At 42.5% G+C, this 24,235-nt stretch overlaps 1 protein-coding gene and 1 long non-coding RNA gene across 3 annotated transcripts in view; one reads left to right on the forward strand and one right to left on the reverse strand.

Moving 5' to 3' along the window:
• The window catches only part of Plppr1 (phospholipid phosphatase related 1), a 247,265-nt gene extending 231,938 nt beyond the window's left edge, over positions 1 to 15,327 (reverse strand). The window contains exon 1 of one of the 2 annotated variants that reach the window (XM_034502782.2): positions 15,190 to 15,327. The gene's annotated coding sequence lies outside the window, so the exon portion shown is untranslated. The remainder of the gene's footprint in view (positions 1 to 15,189) is intronic. The other variant, XM_076934990.1, reaches the window with a different exon arrangement.
• Positions 15,110 to 18,944, forward strand: LOC143442450 (uncharacterized). Its single transcript, XR_013110679.1, has 2 exons — positions 15,110 to 15,249; positions 16,011 to 18,944. It is a non-coding gene; the product is annotated as an uncharacterized LOC143442450 (long non-coding RNA).
• Positions 18,945 to 24,235: the final 5,291 nt, after the last annotated feature.

The raw sequence follows: 24,235 nt of genomic DNA on the forward strand, positions 1-24,235 counted from the left end.
CCTGTCTTTCTACTGGAGATGGACTCTACAAGTTCCCTGTCTCCACTGTTGGACATTTCATCTAAGGTCCCTCCCTTTCAGTCCTGAGACTCTCTCACCTCCTGGATCTCTGGATCTCTGATACATTCTGGAGGGTTCCTCCTATCTCCCAAGATTGCCTGTTTCCATTCTTTCTGCTGGCCCTCAGGGCTTTAGTCCTTTTTCCCCTCCTAATACCTGATCATGTTCCTTTTTTCCCCTCCCTGTCCTCTCTACCACCTAAGTCCTTCCCTCCCTCTGCTCCCTGTGATTGCTTTCTTCTCCTTCTCAAGTAGGATTGAGATGTCCTCACTTGGGCCCTTTGACTTGCTAGGGCTTCTTGAGTTCTGTGGATTGTATGCTGGGTATTCTATACTATTTTTTTTGACTAATATCTACTTATTAGTGAGTACACACCATGCACGCCCTTTGGGGTCTGAGTTACCTTACTCAGGATGACAATTTCTAGTTCCATCTATTTGCCTGCAAAACTCAAGATGTCCTCATTCTTAATAGCTGAGTAGTATTTCATTATGTAAATGAACCACATTTTCTGCATTCATTCTTCTGTTGTGGGCCATCTGGGTTGTTTCTAGCTTCTGGCTATCACAAATAAGGCAGCTATGAACATAGTGGAACGCATGCCCCTGTGGCATGGTTGAGCATCTTTTGGGTATATACCCAAGAATGAATGGTATAGCTGGATCTTCATGTAGATCCATTTCTAATTTTCTGAGGAATCTCCAGATTGATTTCTAGAGTGGTTGTACCAGTTTACAACCCCACCAGCAATGGTGTTCCTTTTTTTTTTTTTTTTTTTTTTTTTTTTTTTTTTTTTTTAACAACCTCGCCAACATATGCTGTCACCTGGGGTTTTGAACTTAGCTATTCTGATTGGTGTGTGAGGAGGAATCTCAGGATTGTTTTGATTTGCATTTCCCTGATCACTAAGGACTTTGACCATTTCTTTAAGTACTTCTCAGCCATTCAAGATTCCTCTGTTGTGAATTCCTTGTTTAGTTCTATACCCCATTTTTTTAATTGAATTTTTTGGGGTTTTTTTGGAGGTTAGCTTCTTGAGTTCTTTATATATTTTAGATATTAGATACTGGATGTGGGGTTAGTGAAGACTTTTTCTCAATCTGTAGGTTATGGATTTATCCTATTGACTATGTCCTTTGCCTTACAGAAGCTTTCCAGTTTAGTTATGTGTTATTCCAATTTACTACCCCCAAATTTACCAATCACCTTATTGTTAAGAATTAGAATTTTTCCCATATTTTGTCTGCTGAATTTCATCCAATTGGGTAAACAATCCACACCTAACAAACCTACTATATATTGAAAATATTAAGGGCAACATAAACAATTGCTAAGTTGATGCATAGTAAAACCTATATACTCACATATGCTAATTTTTTTTCTTTCTACAGTCAGACTGTTGAATGAAAAGGTATATGGACTTTCAATTCTGAGAATATTTGCCAGTTAGAGACAAAAACTCATAAGACAACATGTTTTATTCAAAAGCGCTCAGGCACATGCCTGCATCTGTAGTCAATGTCTTTTTTTTTTTTTTTTTTTTTTTTAATGTTGTACTAATTGGACAGCTGCCAAGTGAGAATTTGAGTTTTTATTCACTTATTCATTATGGAATTGAACCAAATCACAAGTCATTGGCCATTTACACTGTCTAGTTTGTGTTTGCATACTTTACTCTCACGGGTATGCATTTCTTACTGTTAACGCTCTCTAGTAGTGTGGCTGTATTAAACCCGTTTCAGTTATTCACAGCTATACTATTCCTATCTTTTAAGGCTTCATTTGTAAGTGGTCATTTCCTGGAAAGTGGCTCTGAATGAATCTCTCTCCTGGCCCCTGAGGATTAGTGGCAATGGAAGCCTGAGTATCACTACCAATACATTAGGAGACGTGCATTTCCTATTATAAAATCAATGTTTCTTGGTGGCAAGTACCTTGACCAACTGAGCCTGATCGCTGGTCCAATAATACAATTTTTAAATGGAAAATGCAAAAAAATAAAATAAAATCAATGCTTCTGTGAGTCTCTCTGCAATGTACAGCACCATATTCATCTTTATATTTTAATCTAAAACAAAAAGGAACCTTTTCCTTAATAGGAATCTCTGATTTTTGTGGTTTACCATCTTGCTGTGAGCCCCATGCTTACAAGATAGCCTCAGATGCTATAGTGATGGAATCTTGAATGCCTTGAAGCAGCATAGAAGACATTCAGCAGGAAGTTTATAGGGTTTCTGAGAAAGTCAAGAGCTCTAGGTTCTTGGAGGCTTTGAGTTAGCTCAGGCTAACCCTGAAACATCTTCCCTCAAATGCTCCCATTATCAAATATCTTGTTATCTTATGCTCATGCTTTTTGTTTTCCCAGTGAAATGATAAGTTCCCTTGTCATTTTTCATTTTGCTTTTCAGGAGTTCCAGTGTTTTCTTGGACACAGAACAAGGCCATTTGGCATCTCTCCCGGTGAGTAATGATCTATTTATGGACCCGTTTCTCTGGCACATTTCTGCTGACATAGTTCTCTAGCCACAGGGAAAAAAAAATAACCAAAGTTAGGCCACATGCCATCTGAACATTGCAAATAAAGGAGGAGGTGAGGTCCTCAGTCAACAAATGTTTTGTTTATTTTTAATTGACAATAATTGTATAGATGTATAGAATACAACATGAGATTTCAATACATATATACAATGTGTTATAACTTCTTGAATCTTCTTAGATGTGTTAAATTAGTTCTACCTACCATTATGGTGAAATATGAGGATAATTACCAAGATTCTCCTATGCTAAAACTCTCCCCTCAATAACAAATGTTCAATTCCTGGAGATATTAATATTATCCATGATTGGGAGACTTGAAAAAGGATTGTGATAGTCATCAAAGTAGGCAAGAAGAAAGATGGATTGCTTTATCTTGTTCAGGATAAGGAGAGATATGCAAGACAAGCTGAAATCACAGACATATCTGGGGACATTTACCTACAGCATGAACATTATAAACAAGTGCTTTAAAAACATGTTTAAAGATTCAGTTTATTTTTATTAATATGTGAGTAGATGTCAGCCTAGTCTAGAGAGGGTGTCTGATCACCTAGAACTGGAGTTACAGAGTTTTGTGAGCCATCTGACATGGGTGCTAGGAATTAGACACAAGTCCTCTGAAAGATCAAGAGTGACCTTAACCACTGATCCATCTCTACAACTCCAAACAGCATATGCTATTTACAAGCACAAATACTAAGGACACTCATGATTCAAATCTAAGGGTAGAATCCTGAGAACTACAACAGGCAGAAGAAAAACTGAAATGACATCATTATGGGAAGATGATGGGGACTATTTGAGCTGATGGAGGAATAATGTGTTCCTGATACTTTGAATAGACAGCCATCACAGTGAGACAAGATAGGGACTGAGGACAGATATTCACAAATTGGTGACAAGACAAGTTACTTGACATAATGCTAAAAGACACCTTTGACATCTTTCATGTAATCACATGTCTTAGTGAGGTGATGATGCCTCAGGTGGACTTTTCACTTGCAACTAATTCTGAACAAAAGTGATGTGGACATTCAGGGGGTAATTTCATGATAGGAGTATGAGAGTCAGGGAGGAATACTTCAAGGACTTCATAGGCAAAAGGCAACCAAAATCCCTTCATCTAAGAGTGCTGAAATAATTTTGAGGGCTAAGTTTACATGTTGGGGAAGAGGGTTATGTGAAAGAAAGGCTCTGACACGAAGACTATAAATGATTGTGTTGGAGAGAGACCTTATCTAGAGATCACAGTGTGACTGGAGAGGGTTTTCAATAAGTCCCACTTTTTACGATAAAATTCTGAAAGTGACACATAATTAAGGAAAAGATATCAAAATAAGTACTATCACTCATTAGATTGCTAACAGCAAGAATAAACTAAGGGTCATTAATATGTTAGAAGAGAAAAAGGTTTTAATGGGTTTTGTAAGAATAAAAGAGACCTGAGACCAGTAATGGACAAAACAAGACAAACTGGAAAAGTCATTTTCCCTGGAAGTGTGAGGATATGAGCTTCACTGTTGGCTGTCTGTGTGACCTGACATGCATTATGGGTCCACAGGAACGGGTTCCTAAAATGGCAGGAGAGTAGGCAAAGAAAAGCAAAGCCCTGTAGCCCTGTTCAGATTAGTCCTCTGGAACCAGTGCCCTGCACTGAGTTTCATTTCTTACTGTGTTCTCTGGAGCTTCTGCACATTTTGAGATGTTCATGCTTTTTGTCTTTTTGGTGTGGCCATTGCTTTTGGCATCTTAAACCTATGTTCAAAATACTACTGATTTTTCTCGTCTAATACATTTATTCAGTAAATGTCAGGCAGTCTTTGGGGTTTGGGGTATGAGATAGTGAACAAAATATACAGAATCCCTCATAATGTTTATATTGTAGAAAGAGAGACAGGTAACAAACAGATGAATGAGCAAATTCATAAATAGTTAAAGAACTTCTCAGGGCTGCTGAGGAAATATAAATAAAAGCAAATTAAAGAGTAGCGGGCTGAATATTTCTGACATTATCAGGCAAGGCCTACCTGATAGCCAATGAGTAGGCAAACATATGACTTTGGAATTGGAGGTGTGCAGATCTTTTTCAAAGCAGACATTGCAGGTGGATCTAACCGTGAGTGCAAAGGCCCTGCATCGCATGTAAATATGGCTGGCACATCTGACTAGCCTTCTCTGCCTTAACTGCCAAGATCCCAGACAACCAAAGTTCAGACTCAGATGGCTGCTATCTTATAGTCATACATATGGCCACCTACTGGGGGGCAATAGAGGCATGGAGGTAGAAAGGAGAGGCTAACCTACTTGTTTGCAGTGGAAGGAGAGACCTAAGCACTGGGTAGGCTTCTGGTTCTTATCACCCACCCTTCAGGTTCTATGAGTCTCTGCAAGCATATGTATATGTGTACATCCAGGTAATCCACCAGTACAACTAGGAAAATTGAGACCTAATACATGTGTTTAGTATAGATCAACAGTATCAACTTTGCATGTAAAAATGCCATGTATTTACATTAATTCCCAAGAATTTCCACGACAATAAAATAATACAGAGACGGAGAACTAGACTTTAATTTTTTAAAGTCCAGTCTTCATGTATTAGTCATTCTCTCCATCTTCCCATCCCTTCCAAGTCTTCTGAATTCTACATGTGAGAATTCTGAGAAAGGCAAGGGGATTGGCCCAGCATCACAAAGCTAAGTGAATGACACAGCTGAGGCCCTTTAACAGAGCAGGGAAACAGAGTTAGCATGTTTAGAAGTCGTAGTTTTATGTATGCCATATCATGAGCAGAACTTTCCAGATAAGCATAAGGAGGAGCAAATTGTTTGATTAAAGATGACATGTCAAATGCATTCAATTTGGGGATTCACTGCTTAAGGTTCAGATTGGCAAGATGCCAAATTGGAAACTAAATCCCCAGTAATATGTTCACAGATGAGTGCCTTCCCTAGGAAACTTGGGTAACATCTCATTTCACCTCAAGAATGTTGCCTGTTTCAAAGTATTATGCAAATGTGAGACCCTCGGGCCTTTGAGGAAACCAGGGAACAGATATGAGATGGGCAGGTTGGGACGGGAAAATGAGAAGGTAATCTTTGCAGAGGCTTCTGAGTGACATTTACATGAAGCCTGCAGTTCAATTTGGTAGCAATTCATTACACAAGCGAGTTTTTGTGATTCAAGTTACCCAGCCCCCACTTCTTGATTCAGGGAGTTGTTTTGCAGTCAGATGTAGTGGAATCAGCACTGACTTAACAGACTAGAAAATAGTCTGTTATCTCTGTCTTGCCAATCACCAGTTGTGGGACCCTAGACAAGCAACTTAACCTCAAAGAACCTCAGCTTTTTTATCTGAAAAAATACAGCCATTGAAATGGACCATCCCTCCCAGCAATTCTGTGAATCAAGAGGAGCTCACTGCTGTTGCCATGGATTAAGTTTGAATTTAGTGCTCTCATTATTGTATCTGTTGTTATGATGTAAACTCTTGGGAGGCACACTGTTTAATAGGTGGCTTCTATGAGATGTTCAGAAGACATGCATTAGCTAGTCTTCATCTGTCCTGAAATGTAGAGCAGCCTTTAGCCTGCTCATACAATTGGGAACATTCAGTAAATGTTTACTACACAGAAAAATTAGCTAAATCCAAAAAGCCAACACAATGTATAGAGTCCCACCACTTAAGAAAAAAGATAAAATATATAAGTGAAAAATGGACAAAAACTGTTAATAGGATGTGCAGCATACAGTTTACATGGATTCTCAAGAGATGGGGACTGGAATTTGAAAAAAAAACTTCATTTATTATACATGCATTTTGTACAGCAACATAATACACACAGGACTGAGTTAATTCAGTTTTGAATTGATGAGGTGTGGTATTACTATTGGTTCAAACTAGCCTGGCAAGAAATTGTGCCCTGTATCATATGCTGTATGTCGAACTAAAAACAAACAAAGAACTAAATTATACCTAAAAGATTTTTCTCAAGCTTTTGAGGTCCTGCCTGGCTTTTAAAGTTCCGGGAAAGTACATCCAGACATACTATTTGCAGAGATGATGGCTTCCCTGAGTAGTACAAGTAAGAATAAAATGTCTATTTTTGTCTTTTTAGTTTCGGGGACCTCAAGGAGAGTAGGCTGTGGGCTGGTTATCAGGTCAAGGGGATGTCTGAGCTTGGCTGCAAGTGATGGCCAGCCAGACTAGGACATGGAAATGGTGATAAAGTGAGCTGGGCTTGCAGAGATGCTGAGCCGAGCATCAGCTCTCTCAACCATACTATTCCTGTTAATTGCATCTTATTCCACTTGATTATGTATTCCATTGAATTCATATGTTGATGAGGGTCCATTGCTCTGGGCTTCTTATCAGAAATCTCAATAAAACGATGCCCCAGAAACCCTCACCCATCAGCTGTGTAAAGACAGCTCATCTTCTTATGGCATGGTTGCTCCCCATCACCACAGCCATCTTTTTATCAGACTGTCTGTGAGCATCTTTAGAACACTTGATCCCACAATGCTAAAAGAGATGGCCATTTCTATTATAACTGAGGTGATCTGGGCTTCCAAGTCATGTCGAGATTTATGATAATCACTAGAGGAGGGTATTTATTTCCTATGTGTATGTGACTCTGCTCCAGGTTGTTACTGATGGATGAAAAAGATAAATTTGCCATAGATGAAGGACTACCTGCAAGGATGCCAAGCTGACTCCCAACCAGTTAACACTGACTAGCCACGAAGCTTGTCCCCCAAGGTTTTCCAGAGATCGAAAAGGCTATAGATGATCTAACATGCCAAGGCTTCAGAATCAGAAGAAATGGGCTGTGCACTGGCATTGAGTGCATTCCTGACTATGAATCTAACTCTGTGTCAGTCAGCAGAGTAAGCCAGCTCAATTTTCTACAGTTTGATTTGCTCAGCTGTCAAGTGAAGGTGTTGGTAACTACTCACCAGTGTGTTGTAACCCACATTGATAACACACATGAAGCCTTCCAGAGAGTCAGCTTGGGCATCTGCACGGTATCTAGGAAACCCACTCTACCTTCCCCACCTTTAGTTCTTTGTCTTTCCTACCTATCCTCTTTCTCCCTTGTCTAATTTCAGAGATGGTCAGGCTCTGTCAGTGTGCTTGCTGTCCTCATTTCACAGACAGGCCACAGTGCCACAATCCAAAGCAGGCCAGGTGACAGGTGTGCTCATTTTTGCCCATTTCCTAACTTGAACCTTTGAGTTATAAAGGAAGACAAAAGGCACATGGGACAAGTTGTAAACAAAAGGACTTGTCTAGACAATACTTGCAACCCCTTCTAGCTCTGAGACAGAGAGGTTAGCAAATAACAGGTAAGCAGAGCTTTTCCTCAGCTCTCAGGTTAGGTCTTTGGCTTGACTTTAACCATTGAACGCAATGTTACCTTGTTATCAGGCCAACCGAGTCATGAAAGTTTGTTAGCAGCACTTGTCTGTATGTTAGGTAAAGGGTCCATCAATACTTCATTGATGTGTGTACTTGCTTTAAATAGTGTCATTGTATAGAAAAGCTAGTGACAAACCTTACTACACTTTGTGAAAAGGCAGGTGATAAGGCAATGATATCAGGGGGAAAAAAAGATTCAAACAGTTCTCCCAAAACCCTCAACAACCAAAAGTGTCTGGGTGAAATATTCTGAAATTCATACTTAATTGAAGAACCCCATAATAATCAAAATATTTAAAACTTAAATAAAGACAGGAGCCAGTAGTGTGCCTGCAAAACTAGGCTTCTCTGGCAACATCTAATTTCCATGCTGTAGAGGGGCTTCTCAGCCTACACTGGGACACTTCTCACCTGCAGTCACTAGTGACCGTAGGTAAATTGTTGCCCTTCTTTGATTCCTCATTCCTAATCGCATTTCAAGTGGAAGCCGGATGAGACAGCTCACTGTGTGACCCACTACACTTGGAAAGTTTATGGTTATTCTTTTTAAAAAAAAATCCAAATGAACAAAAATCAATAACAAAAACACAAACAGAAAGCTATGCTGTTTAGGCCAGCATGGATGACTCAAAGAGGAAGATTTGTTCATTTATGTTTGCAGTATAAAGTGTTTATTGAGCAGTGACTATGAACCAAGCACTAAGGTAGGCACTGAAGCAGCACAGAAACAAAAGCGGTCAGGAGCTCAGGACAACTTAAGAATGGAATTCCAGAAAGAGAAAACATCATAGCCAGAAACTTCAGGGTGAAAAAGAAAGCTTTCCCTGGGAGGGTTGTGAGGAATTTAGTGTATGTGAACGTAAATAGGATGGATGTATACATAGGCATATATGTATGTATATGCATACGAATATACATTTTATGGAAGGGAATTATCCATCAAGCCTGAGTCCCACTCACTGCCCTGCTGCTAACTGGCTAGATCATGGGACCTCCTTATCCTCAAGGATTCTGTTTTAGGACACTACATAAACTTTCCAATGAAGAAAGTAGACAATTTGCTCAAGAATATTGTCAATGTCATATCTGAGGTGTCTACAGTCCATATTTCTCAGTACCCAGGTAGGGCTGTAGTTACGACATGTAATCATGTCCCTGAGAGCATTTTGTTAAACAGCAAAGTTACCATTGTGAAGTGCCTGAAAGGTTGAAGAGTGTAAGGGCCACATTAGACAAGCAAACATTCAGGGGCTGAAGAGGTGGCTCAGTGGTTAAGAGCACTGACTGCTCTTCCAGAGGTCCTGAGTTCAATTCCCAGCAACCACATGGTGGCTCACAACCATCTGTAATGGAATTTAATGCCCTCTTCTCGTTTGTCTGAAGACAGCAACAGTGTACTCATATACATAAAATAAATAATATTTAAAAAAAAAAAAAAAAGACAAGTAAACTTTCATCTTCTCCCCAGGTGTGAGAAGCAGACACCTAGCAAAGGTTCCTGGCAGCCACTTCAGCAAGCAGCCTCACTGGCCTGCTCCCACCATGTTTGTGTCTATTGATTTAACTCCTGCACCTAGAAACTTGGGCTTACAATCAGCTAACTAACAAAAGATTTTTTTTAAATGAACACCAAAGCACACATGGGCTGTATGTCTGTAACTTCACTACTTTTGCACATGAGATCTTCCATCCCCTTGCACGAAAATGAACAAATAACTCATCCTCAAAGTCTTTCAGAATAGAATCTACTGTGATCCTTAAGCACAAAAGAAATTGAGAGCACAGAGATAGTTATTACGTGGCCAAACTCACACAGTTGATCAGTGGCAGAGCCAGAATTAAGGATTTAACTGAAGGCTGGTAAGATGGTAGCAGGTAAAAGTGCTTGCTACCAAGCCTGACAAGGTGACTTTGATCCTTAGAACCCACATGGTGGGAGAACCCACTCCTGAAAGTTGTTCTCTAATCTCTTCGTGTGTGCTCTCTCCCTCCCTACTTGTTCCCCTTTCTCTCTAACACATTAATAATAATAATAATAATAATAATAATAATAATAATAATAATAATATCCATTTTTAAAATTTAAAGGCAGAAACTGCCCCCCTGATATCTACTATTTAACAGCAAAGAATTCAATTAATTCAGATTTTTGAGTGAATTCAGAATGAGCACAAGCAGCAGCCACACTGCTCCATAAACAAGGTTCATCAACTTGCAGGGCCAGCAACAGAGCTTAGGTTGGACGCTCAAAGATTTAATTCTCTAGGCTTCAGGAAACACCTATGATTTAGTAGTCCGGGAGAGAAATTCTGTGTCTGCCCCAGTCCTTCCCACATTCTTAGGACCAGACATCCTTTCTCTCTGCTCTGCTCTGCTCTCCTGCTCTCATCCCTGCACCTTTTGTTCTTAAGCCTTACCTCTTTCCATCTGCTCCTCCTTGATAAGAACTTGCTGCAAGCTCACTACACCTTCTCCCGATGGTCCCATAACTCTCCCCCTGCCAGACTTCATAAATGATGGATAGATGCACAAGCCCGGATGCTCTTCCCTCCACTCCCCTCTAGACTCTGAAATATGGCTTCTGCACACACGGTTGTGTGAGGCTGCTTTTCTGGCTGTCACTGGGGAGGTCTGCTCACTGTCTATCTTCAGTTCTGTACTTCAGCTCCCTCGTCATTTAAAGCCATCCTTCTCAATGATACACTCCATGAAAGGACACAGACTATAGAATAGCCACAGTAGCTTTGAGAGCTGGTCCTGATGCTGACCAGCTTGGGATCTCACAGGAGAGCTGTTAAGAACCGTCTCAGCACTGAGGCAAAAGAACTATGCATGCTGTAGTCGGATTTCATGTCTGTGTCTTGATGCAAAGCCTGACCCAGGGTACATTTCTGGAGCCTGAATATCCCTTTCAAAGTTTCCCTGGCTTTTTGCTTTCATGTTCATTCCTTCCTCCCTTGTCTGAGAAGTCCATTTTTACATTCTTTATTTGACCCTCACCCTCCCCTATCTGTAGCTAAGTGTTGAGATTTCATTTCTGGGTTAATGGTCTTCTTCCTATCCTAACCTTTAGTGCAAACAAGAGTTGATATTTCTTGTGATATCACAGTACATTGAGATATGACCCAATACTTTAGTAGATGTTCCAGAGATACCCCAAAATTCACTTCTGTAAAATATAATGCCACTCACCTTTCTAGGCTAACCTCATTCTCTATTGCCATCATCCGTCCAGCTACCATATTATCAAATACACTGTGCTGTCTGAAATGCTACTTTTCCTACACCACTGTGGTCAGCTTGAGAACAAATTCTGCTTTGCTGCATGCACATGTCTCATACTGGGAGTTTCATATTATAACTCAAGATAGGTGGACTTTGCTCATTAAGATGCATGGACCTTCAAGTTGTAGTGTGGGTTTCTAGCGCATGAGAGTCTGGCCAAGATCCAAGATGCCAAGGGCTCTTTAAATGAGACCTTAGATCTTAGGAGCCTTGAGTTTCAACTTAAACAGTTTTCACTACGTTCAATAAATAAGGGTATTTTGACAAGCAAGGGGAATAAGGAAAAAATCATTATAACCTACTATGTATCAGGAACTAATTGTGTGATACTACTACTGTGTCCAAGATTTGCTGGTAACCCAATTTCTTCAGTAGGTGCTCTGAAGTGGTGGCTCAATGCCGATCACAGTGACTCTGTGGAGGAGTAGCACTTCTTCACAGATTAAGCTGAGAAAATGTGTCCTTGTTTTAACCTGCAGTCTCCCTAGAACATTTTTTGTCACTGGTCCCCAAAAGTCAGCCCCTCAGAGACCATGAATTAATGTCTATTATCCCAGAGCACAGTCATTACTTTGTGATTGAACTTCTCATTCAACTGATTTAGTTATCCATCCAGTGAATATGTCCCCTCTATATCAGCCCCGTGCTAAATGCTGAAGATTCAGCAGTGAGTGCCCTGCACTCACAAAGCAGAAAACAAAACCCAGGAATGGATGCTGAGGGGGAATAGCAGGTTTTACTACTTATCTCTGGTTTCCCAGGCATATTTCCTTCTGCTCCCCACCGCTACTCCACCGTCTCTGTCATTTCACACTTCTATCCCCACAGTAAGCTCCAGGACTGCAGCCTCACCATCTCCAATTCATCCTCCACGCTGTGGTCATGGCCATCATTCTCTAATGCACATCTGATCGTGTCTCAGACTCTCCCAACCTTCAAAGGCTCCTACACTTTCACATAAAATTGGAGCTCTTTTGATGGGGTGACGGGGTGGGGGTTGGAGGTGGGGGTGGAGGGGATTCCAGGCACGCACGTGATTCCTGCTTATTACTCTGACATGTTGTTATTCCACTCCAAGGAGATAAGACCCTGCATCTCTTGCTGCAGCCACACAACACTCCTTCCATGCCGCACATTTGCTTTCTGCCTGGGAAGCCTTTTGCTTCTTGTTCTTGTTCAAGACTCACCTCCCGTCAAACTCCCTAAGAAACCTTGTGGTCTCCCAACCTTTCCTTCCCTGGAAGCTCTCCCTTTGTGCTTTCATAGCATCCTGGCCGTATCTCTGTACAAACACTCACTCCACAGCATTAGCTGTTAATTAGTGTCATCCAGGTGCCATTCTTTCCTGTATGGCTTTACACACATAGGATGACTTACAGTTACCCAAATTTGTATCAAACAGTCACACATTTCCTCTGCCTGCCTTTCAATCCGTCCCTTCTTACAAAGACTTGGCTTGCAGGTACTGTTGGCACTTTGCTTACACTGCTGTCATAAGTGAGTTAGTTATATGCCAGAGGTGGTTTCCTCCTTCTTAAGGGTTTGAACCAGCTTTTACTCTTCTGTGTTTTGGTTTGGTTTTATTTGTTCCTTCAGCAACAAGTCTCCGTGCATGTTCTCTAAATGTGGAGAAAATCCAGAGGGGGGGGGGGGGGAGGGAGTGTACAGGTCGTATGTCAGGAGCTCAGTACAGAGCAAGCTGACTGTTCCATGTATGCCAATCCCAGATTTACAACACTGCAAACACTCTGAGGGCCAGAACAAGGTTATATATTTTAAGTGGCTTCTGGTACTAAGTACAGTACATGGTCAATAGACACCTGTCAACAGAGTCTCTGTGTTATCAAAATAACCTGATCTTGCATGAAGAAAGAGAAAATGCACTGTAGCAGATAAAGAACCCTAGTAAAGGGGAGTGAGAAAATCTTCATCTTTTCCTGCCAAGAGCTGTGAGAATAATGATGAGACTGTCACCCTGAAGTAAAAAGCACTGGCTTCTGGGGAGGTCTTTTCTTCCCTAGTTATTTGAAAAAGAACAAGACAGAAACACTTTTGGATTTCTTTCGCACTGTACACTTCAATGGAGCCATGAAGCTAGGCTTTTTAAATTCTCTGTTTCCCTTGATCAACACCCCACCACCACCTCCTGTATTTTTCCTTTCTTCTTCCAAACCTCGCCTCCTCTGGCATTGCAAGGTCTCATGTGTGAACTTTCTCAGTGAAACTCATGAATGTCACAGTTTCTCACAATCCAGTCCTAAAGTTATCAAAGCAAAACCATTCCCTGTTTGCAGAAGCAGAGAGAGGTGCTCTCTACTTGCTACCTGAAAGTGAGGGAAAGCCCCTTGACTATATGGCCCAGTCACTGATACTGGATCACAGCTTCTAGCATTTCCTCCGCCAACAGCAGCTTAGCTTCACTTAAACACCAGACTCTAGTTTATAGAAGAGACAAAACTGTACCCACGTGCATTCACCCCACCTTCAAGTCACAATCACAGCAAGGCGGAGAAATATGAACACATCTACTTTCTATATCTAAAAATCCAAACTTGTTTGTATAGTAAAGGCAAGTTTAGGCACTACCAAGTCTTTTGTGGTCCAGATGTGACATTCTGGGCTCCTCCAAACCAGAGCCATTCCATGAACAGGGACTGTCAACCACAGCCCCAGAAAGGAGAATGGAATTAGTGAATGTGTTACCGTGCCTGGCACTGGCCCTCTGACTGCCTTAATTGGCTGTCTGTTCACACCTCTTTAAATGTCTCTGGTTTGCCCCTCTTTGTCTGGCCTCACCTGCTGACCCAGTGTTGGCTACCTCAAAGCACTCTTAGATTCCAGGCTTTCCCCAGTGCAAGCAGGCCCTTTGCTAAGAGTTCACCTCAGCAGGGACTGGCTTTTCAAATGGAAATTCTGTTCTCAGGACCTTTTCCCTAATGCAGAAGGGAAATACATAGGGAAATAACTAGATAACTAGGTGGCAGGTGGCAAAGCATCTCCACAGGAAAGGTTGAAAGCAAAAAATACCCGATATCTCCACAAAGACAAATAACAGCCCAGAAACCTACACACAGTCCACACGTGTGTGCCACAATATCCAGGGCAAAAATAAATTCCCAGATTCGCTTGACACCGCTGCCACACAGCTGTCTCCGTCCAGCTCCCAGAGCTGCTGCAGCGGTGTTTGTGAAGACAGCGCCTTCCCCCGGGAGCAGAGACCCTGGGGCCCGGCGTTTCTAGGAGGTGATTATGCCAAGCCTTTCAATAACTCATCATTCATCCTGCACTGACCCGAGCCTCACCCTAGAAACTCGGTCACTGTCGAAGTCGATGAGAAAGCCCTTGGCTATCCCAATTCTCCAGGTGACACGATTACTATGTGCCTGGAGCTCGGGAAAGAGAACCTCTGGCAAGTGCCCAGGTTCAAAAATCAATGGCCATGCTTACAGCTAGGGGCTGAGAAATCTCAACCCCTGTTGGGGCAGTGGGTTTGCCATCAGCTACTGTAAGGTCTCCGGACCCCCACGCCCACCCCTGCAATCCTGCTGGGCGTCTCAGCTTGGAATGCAGTCTGAAGGGCGGAACCGGACCTAGAGAGCGCCTCCACGCCCCCTTTGTCTCCACGTTTGCCAAATGACAGGAGAGGAAAGTTTACGAGCCTAGACCGGGTAGCTTTCTTTTGGGTCCATCTGGCACCTCGCAGCAGCAGAGATCCTCGCTGGCATGGGATCGAGCTCTCCTCCTAGGACCAGGGCACTACCTTCACCTGCACCTTACAACCAGCAAGCCAGGCGTGTGCCACCTGAGTCGCTTCGTCGGGTCGGAAACCTGCCCCCTCATCCCAGTCTGTCCGGTCTCAGCTGTGCCCCGGGCGCCACACTCACCTTTGGCGGCCAAGCTTCCTTCCTTGCGCCCTATTGGGCGGACCGGCTGCGGACGGCGAGGTGCATTCAGGCAGCGGTTGCAGACAAGCTCCTCTGGCGCTGCTGCATTCCGCTTGCGTGGGAGAGCGAGCGGGCGAGCGCGCGTCGCGGGCGTATGCGAGTGTGTGTGTTTGTGCGATGTATGTGCGTGTGTGTGTGTGTGTGTGTGTGTGCTCGCGAGCGGGATGGGGGCGGGAGTGAGCGGGATCACAGATTCCCCTAGGCGACCATCCCTTGCTAAGCCTCCTTGCTTCTGCCTCCTCTCGCCTTTGGGTCCAGGTTTTGGGACCTCCCGTTTGTTTAATGAAAGGGAAGGAGCAAAAGGCCGGCGGGGAGGGGGTGTGGGGGGGCGTAGAGGCGGGGAGAGGACCGCGCATGCTCAGAGAGGGGCACCGAGCTCGCTCTCTCTAAAGAGCTGAAGCATGAAGCTTGCAGGGTTGTGCCCCAGGGAGTACCCGAGACTCTGCCGGGTTCCTGGAAGGCAGCCGGGGAATCCCGCTACCTTGGTGCTCCCTGAATGGAGACGCCTGGGCTCCCGCGCGCTGGAAGCCAGTGGCAGGATCCCCACCCACCTAGGAGCCGCTTTTGCTGCCCGTCTTCGGTGCTGCCGCGTTCTTCTTGCCTTGGGTATTTTTAGTGCTTGCTCAAGCAATCCCAGAGGCCAGAAGCATGACATATGCAGAGAAGTCCTCAAGGAAACCCGGGCTGCAGGTGGCACCTGGACTAAAATAAGCTTTCTGACTTGGGTTTTCTTCTTCCCTCAACTTCCACTCTGTGTCTAGCAACGGGGAGGGGCAGGCAGTCCAGAGTCCTCCAAACAGCTTTGATGGCTTCAGGGCAAAAAGGCACATCAAGGGAAGAGGAAGGAAGATGAATCGCCAAGGACCCTGGATTCAGCCTCCTTCCACGTCAAGATCCGATGGAGAAGACACTTGCCTACTCAGGAGGGCAAAAAGAACAATGCAGCCATTGTCCCGCTTGTCTCCAGTGCCAAAGCAATTGTGGGCTCTCATCGGTTGGGGCTTCTGGCCCCTCTGCTAAGTGGAAGAACAACTGCCAGCTTAAGAGAGTCCAGTAAGAGAACTTGAGCCGGCGAAGGCACAGTAACCTGAGGCCACTGGACACGGGCCGGTGACAGGCTCTGCAAGTGAAGTGGAAACTTTCTCTGCGACGTTCGGTGCACCAGAGGCAAATGGTTAGTATCTATTCAAAAGCGTCCATTTTCTTCTCACCGTTTAATCACACGGCAGCAGCACACATACCCCCATGTTCTCCCCTACTTTAGAAAAAGACACCCCAAACAGGGGACTTTCTGGAACTCCCTTCCTCTCACCTCTTTTCTATCCTTCCAAGGAAGAAGCACAGAGCATGGCCCCCTCTGGCAAATGTTTTCCAAGCTTTCATTAAAGATCACTTCGGAGAGCTTCCACTATGCACTGCTAGCAAGCAGATGCCTTCTTGCTGAACTCTGACCCTTGTCCCATTCGTCTTCTCAATAATAATGCCTAGTGACACTTGAACAGCAGACAATTAGATCAAATCCTAGGACACACACGGAGGAGAGAAAACAGCATGTCTAAATACCACAAACAAAAGCAAAGTTCAGGAGGAAAAAAAAAAAAAAAAAAAAAAAAAAACCTGAGAGGAAGAACACGAGGATAGGAGGTTCTTACAAAGAGAAAGTGCCCAGGAAGTGTGGCAGGTGGCAAGTACCTTCCCCTGAGGTTAATTGAGAATACAGCTGAGTGCTTTGCTTAAAAGACAGTAACTGAGTTTCCATTCACCCAGGAGAAAGATCTGGGTCTCCAATAAAACCTCTGTGATAGAGATAGAGATAGAGATAGAGATAGAGATAGAGATAGAGATAGAGATAGAGATAGAGATAGAGATTATTTTTAATGTTCTGTTATTGCAATATTCAAAAACATCTAAGAGAGATCTGCTCTCCCCACCCCACCCCCATTCCCTTTAGAACAGTAAACAATGTTTACAGGAATTCCAAGGTGCTCATATTAGCAGAGTCAGCCACTATGCTTCTTTGGGGGAAGAGTAGCCCAGATACCACGTGTACAATATATAAGAGGTAAGTGGGGACTCTAAATGAATGAGCTGGGTGGGACCCAGAAACAAGAGGAGCAGCCTCAACTCTTCAGCTTGATCTGTAGAGGCAAAATGAGGGCACCTGAAGTAGTAAGTGGAGAAGCAAGCATTCATTTGTTTGGTGTGGGGGAGGTGTTCATATGTGTGTGGACACACCTGCCACATCGTATGTGGAAGTCAGAGAACAACTTGTAAAAGCCAATTCTCTCGCTCCACCATATATGGATCCTGAGGATGAAACTAAGCCTTGACTTGGTTTCTTGACTGCAGATGCCATAACCTGCTGAGCCATCTCTCTGGCCTCACTTAACTATCTGAAAGTATCAAGTAGCTTCAAGGTCAAAGGTGAAGAGAGCCTTTTATATTTGGAATTGCTAATCAAATGGGGTCCCTCTATACTGCTTCTACTATAGGACTACAAATAAGCACTTCAAAAATAAAAACTTCCTATATGAGGAGTGTGGGAATTTCAGGGGCATAAGATGTGATAATGTACACAAAGGATTAACAGTTCCTAGCATGTACGACTCTGCAAATCGTGACTATCAGTGCCTTGGTTAACGTTTTCATTACTGTGAGTTTTGTTTTAAGCAGAGGAGATTTTCTTTTCTAAGAGTGTGTAAGTGAAAAAGTTGAAAACCAAAGCTCCCAATTTCCCTTCTGGCTTCTTCTATCGCCCACTCACGCATCACCCTAATGTATTTAAATCCACACAGTGAAAAGAGTACTATGAAGACACGAAGCAGTGTAAGTAGTAGCTAATTCTAACCCTCACCTTTCTATACTCATGTGTAGACATAACTGTGAGACACCCCGTCTTCACACAAGCACGGGCACCCCTTATGTCTTGTAGTATGAATAAAGGTTCGCCCTGCCTGGCACTTTCATTGGCAATCGACTTTGAAAATATTTATTTTTATGTTTGACATTAGCTTATAAAGTAAGGCTTCACACATGGTTCTCAGGCACATTTCCTTTTCAATGATTGCTCCCCAAAACACACACCCACCCTTCATCTCACCCCCACCCCTGCTTTCCCCACTGTATCCGCTCACCCCGTTATCCCCCCCTCCACCTTACTCTGTTGCTAGCCCCACACCAACTCCTTTAAAGTGTCTTTCTTTCCAGTCACATGGGCCTCTTTCCAGTTTCCTGGCCTTTACCTATATTTACTCCCTCCTAGATACACAAACTCAATAGCTAGAGGCAAGGATTTACATGGGAGAAGACATATGGTATTGGTCTTTCTGAGCCTGTGTTAGCTCAAATAATGCTTTCAGTTGCATCCATCTTTCTGCAAATTTTATGAATTCTTTCTTCCTTATGGTTGAATAAAAGCATGCTGTACATGTGTATATTTTCACTATCCATTCACCTGCTACTAGACTGCATATTTTTCTACCGCCTAAGTTTGCTTATCAAATGTGTTACTCCTGAGTGTAAGATCTATAGTAGCAATTAAAATGTTGCTGACAGAACTATGACAAAATTATTCCCATGATCTTTTGGATATATAATAAGTAATTGAACACTCCACATCTGCTTTTGTTTATCTTTCCTTTATGCAGGTCAGATATGAGCCACTCGAATAAAGAGTTTTCATGCTTCTGGTGCAAGTGGTGTATGTTTAGTAACTATTTAAAGGGTGAGTGATAAATATATACTCACAAATTAACTTATGTTGACAAAATACTTTGAAACAGACTTCTGAATACACTGATACTTGGCACTTTTTATAGATAGTGAAGTTGGTAGGTACTGTTTTTAAAATTTTGTGTGCAATTGTCTAAAAATGGAAGTTGAAATGAGAAAGGCAAAGCAGGTTTCTGAACACAGTTTCTATCCCTTGGAAACAGAAACATCAAGTCCATTCTAAGGTTTTCTTCTAATTCACAAAGGGAATAAGTTTGGGCTCAAAGTGTCTGATAGTTTAAGAGATAGATTCATGCTAGACAACGAACCCACCATAATTATTTTTCAGTGCCTCCACTAAAAAGAATAAAATTGTGGTTAGGTTTTTTTTGTCTTCAAAATTGTAATAATAGCCAGAGAAGGATCATACTCAGAATCTTACCCTAACCTTTCTACCCTATTGCTCATGAAAGTACGAAATTAGTTTTATTTTTATGGACACAGGTTGGGGTGTTGTGGGAAGGTTGGAACCACAGGAAAAGTCTTAGCTCTGGTTGTAAGCAGCCGACCTGATGCAGACCTGATGGCTGGAAGGCACCGCAGGTCTGTCAGCTTGGTAAAGCGGCGCCACTGCCGACTAAAAGCGGCTGCCTGCTTTGAAAAGCGGCAGCCAGCTGAGGGAAGCGGCGCCCCCGCCTCCGGACGGCTGACAACTGCATGCACAGTGCACTTAGGAATTTGACTCCAGCCCCTCCCAAACGGGGCATGCAAATGAGGTACCATTAGGGTACCACGAACCTGGCCAATCACCCCCTCCCGGGCGGGGCATGCTAATGAGTCATTGCAAATTGACCAATCGGACACCTACATGCGCTTTGCCACGCCCAGGGCTGGGGGTATATAAGCAGCCCGTTCTGGGCATTCGAGTCAGTCTCTCCCAGAAACCTAAAAGAGCGCTTCCAATAAAGGCTGTTGAGAAGGATCCGGTTTGTCGCGTCTTCCTTGCTGGACAATCGGGGCGCGACATCTGGTCATCATATAAGCCATGGAAAGGACTATGAGAGGATCAGGTGAGTGATACTATATTTGTCCTTTCCTTGTCATACGTCTAACAAGAATTTGTTGAGACTGATATGAAAAATGAAGAAGATACAAAGAGAGAGAGGCTTAGGTTCTTTGTACCCTACTTGATGAAAGAGCAGACCATGAATTCTGCCCCATTCTATTAATCACATGGACAAACAGGTTTTTTCAGGTCTCTCTTCAAATTATCTTAATTTAGTCTTAATCTTAGAATGACTGTGTTTCTTAATAAGACACCGATTGACATAAATTTTCAGAACATTTCTCTTATTCATAGACCTTTCTCACCCATCTTGAGCAATCTCAACCCTCCTTATAGTGTTTGAAAGAGAATGACTCTCATGGCTCATATGTTTGAATACTTACTTGGTCCCAGTTGGTGGAACTGTTTGGGAAGAATATGGAGGTGTGACCTTGTTAGATACAGTGTGTCAAGGGGCAGCATTTAAGACTCCTGAAGTCTCCTTTCATCCCTAGTGCAGTCTCTGATTCTTCCTCTTGTTTGTAGATTAAGATGTCTCTCAGCTGCTGCTCTCTCAGCTGCTGCTCTGGAGCCATGCTCATTTGTCTACTACATTCTCCCTGATGTGATGATTTTGACTCTAACCCTCAGAAACCATAAGACCAAAACAAACTCTTTCTTCTGTGAGCTGCTTTGGTCATGGTGTCTTATCATAGCTGTGAAAAAAAAAAACTTAGACATAGATCATATTTGTGCTTTGATCCCTGGGCTTCTCCAAATCCTTTGCTTTGTATTTTGGGTTAATACTTCATATGTCATACACTTCCAAACTGAGACTCCCACCAAATCCTCTACCTCTGCCCACTGTGAGCATTTCTTTAGTGCTGCGGAATGGCCAGATAGAAAGTCCACCTATTCTTTTCATTCTGGCCCCTGCTGCCAGCCTAGACTGGTTTATTCTCAATGATCTTGGTGGCTTTTTTTTTTTTAACCACCATTTTTATTGTTTAAATTTAGAGGGCCGAACTAAATTGCTCAATCATCACTTTATAGTAGTCTAGTCCAGAGGTTAACAGACCAATAAGTACACATTTTACGCTGTGTAGAACATATCGTGTCTGTCAGAAGTACTCAACTCTGTAGCCACTGACAACGTATAAAAGAATGGGAATGACTATGCTCCAGAATTTTTTTTTTTAATAAAAGCAGATGGTGGGATGGATTTGTCCCTCAAGGTATAGTTTGCCAACTCTGAGTCTATCACTAACAATGGGTTGGGTGTAAGAAACTTTAAACTTGCCTTTTGTCCTATTTGTAGGAAAATAATAAAAATCATGACACCAGCGCAGGGAATCTTAGCTTTGTCAGTTTAGAGGATTCTTGTCAGCAAGCATGTCTTTCTCACTACCTTAAAAACATAGTCAAGAAATTAATTTTTTTCAACTTGTACATCTGCTTGTTTTCTGCATGTAACTGTGTAAGCAATAGCAAGTATACTATTTTTAGCCTAAAAGCTACTTTTGCAGTCTTAGAAATTTGATGAGAGAGCTAGTCAAAGAAAAATTCAAGCATGGCATTCTTTCCTTTTAAAATAGAGCAAGTAAAATATCCTGATTCTGAGCAGCACCTTAGAATTACCACCCCAAATAAACCCAACCCAATAAAAATATATCTTTATGTAAGTCCTCATGCAGAGGCAGCCCCTCTACTGAGTTGAACTCATATGATTTTAACTGTTGCCTGAGCACTTTTACAACATCCAACCCAACTTATAAAATTTACCCCATCTGAGAAATGTCCCTACACCAACTGACCTCCAGATTAAACAATGTCCCTAACAAAATACAGCAATTCTTCAATTCAAAAATTCACATGAAATTTCAGTGGACTCCATACAACCAAAACAAAACAAAACAAAAACAAAAACAAACAAACAAACAAACAAAAAGAACCAAACTGGAGATCTCACTATCCATGATTTTAAAACTTACAACAAATCTAATCAAAACAATGAGGCACTGGCATAAAGATAGGCATATAGGCTGAAATAGAATGGAGAGCCCAGAAATGAATCTAACATATGGTCAAAATGATTTTTGACGAGTATGCCAAAACTGTTCAATGGAGAAAAGTCACTCTTCAACAAATGGTGACAGAAGAACTGCCCACATGCAAAATAATGACAGTAAACTCCCACTTCATACCACCAACATTAACAGTTGACCAAAACACAAATGTAAGAGCTAAAGCTTTCAAACCCTTAAAAGAAAACAGCAGTGCAGAGCTTTTTAGTGTGGGCTTTGATAATCATTTCCTAGCTCGAGTGATAAACAGCACAAGTGATGAAAGAAAATTTGGAAAATTTATCTGCATCAAAACTAAAAGTTTTGTGTATTAAAAGGCACTATAAAACAGAAAAGAACACTTATAGAGGAAGATAGAGATGAGGAGAGAGAGATATAGAGAGAGAGAGAGAGAGAGAGAGAGAGAGAGAGAGAGAGAGAGAGAGATGATTATCATAAGCAGAATGTAACTGGTAACAGTGTTGGTGCTAGTTGAGGAGAGACAGAGAGATGATTATCATAAGCAGAATGTAACTAGTAACAGTGTTGGTGCTAGTTGAGTCTGATAGTTGTATGATTTCACTCTCCTGCAGGAGATTAGACCGAGCTAGCCTTGTATCTCTCCTCTTTTACTTAACAAATGTGGAGCAGATGATGCAGCCAATGTAATCATGGTGCTTGAAGAGTGTGACTTTGTGTGTTTGTGGTCTTTTAAATTACAGCTGTATTTACTGAAATGACAGTTCTAAGAAAGGTATAAGAGAAAAGCCTTGAGGGAATAGTTTTAAAGTATCAGTGGTTTTGCTGGAATGCAGTGCAGCCATGTGGTGTGTGTGTGTGTGTGTGTGTGTGTAGGAGGAGGATGCCTGGTGTCTTGCTCTGTCACTCCTCCTCCTTTCCTTGAGACAGGGTCTTTCTCTGAACTTGAAACTTATGCTTCTTTTCAGCTAGGCTGGCTGGTCAGCTAGCCTATCGATTTTCCTGTCTCTGCTTCTCCAGTGCTGAGATTAGAGGCATGCTGAGCCATGCACAGATTTTTACACAGGAGCTGGGGATATGAACTCACATCCTCATGCTTACACAGCAAGTTTTCTTAGCTACTGAACCGTCTTCTTAGCCTTGAAAGTTTTATTTTCTCTACCTTTGGCAGAGATATGAGTTATAACTTACAAAACCTGGCTGAAATATTTAAAGATCATATCTTCTAGTCCCTTGGTGAACCCTCAACTCTAGCAAAGGATCCATTAACTGAGGCAAACCTTCAGGGAGCCCCTGTGCTAAATGATGCAAATCTCTTCCTAATGTACCCCTCACCATTGCCATCAGTAGGAAATCTTCCCTGAGGAGCATCACTAGTAGTCTACACAGGTTAGTACGCTGGTCAGTGAGGTTGGGTACATCTGCTATTCTGGCTTGCTCTTTTCATCCTCCAACCAAGAATGGCATCCAGTGAAGCAGTTGACATCCTCCAAACAAACAGAAACAAACAAGCAAGCAAGCAAGCAAAAACAAAAACAAAACAAAAACAAAAACAAAAAAAATTAAAATAAAACCAACAACCACTGCTGCCCAAATCTAAGCATGAGTCTAGAATGCCAGTGTAGTGGATCAGGCTTTCCACTATCCCACTGTGGTTTCCAACTGATGGTAAATGAGAGAAGCCTAGAACATTAAGTCAAAATTCACAAAAAGAAAACTGCCATTTTTCCCTTACTAGGACACTAAGCAGTTGACGCCCCGTTGGAATTGTCTTCATAGACACAGTCGTTTGGCCATCTCCTTAAGAGTAATAGAGGCAATGAAAAGGAAAAACAGGTCGAGGACCCGCACAATGCTTAAAGGACCCATTCCTCTGGCCACACGGTGCCTGTTTCCTAGTCCTGAACATTTTAGACAGTCTCACCCATAGGCACAAGTCATATATGTCTCCTTCCCCCTTTTTTTCTGAATTGCCAGCTTAGCAGGCTGGTGCCCTTAAAGGCTGACACCCACTGCTAGACAGATGGAGCAGAGAGGGCCAAGACCAAGGCCAGGCTTATGCTGCCAACTCATTTGGCCAAAGGCCCAGCCTCACTATACACCCACCAATGCAGTCCTCACCCAGCCAAGGCTGGTCTCAGTGCTCTTTGCTGTCAGCTTCCCCAGGCTCCTGAAGGTGACAGTAGTC

This window comes from Arvicanthis niloticus, chromosome 5 (assembly GCF_011762505.2).
Source record: "Arvicanthis niloticus isolate mArvNil1 chromosome 5, mArvNil1.pat.X, whole genome shotgun sequence".
Lineage (NCBI taxonomy): Eukaryota > Metazoa > Chordata > Mammalia > Rodentia > Muridae > Arvicanthis > Arvicanthis niloticus.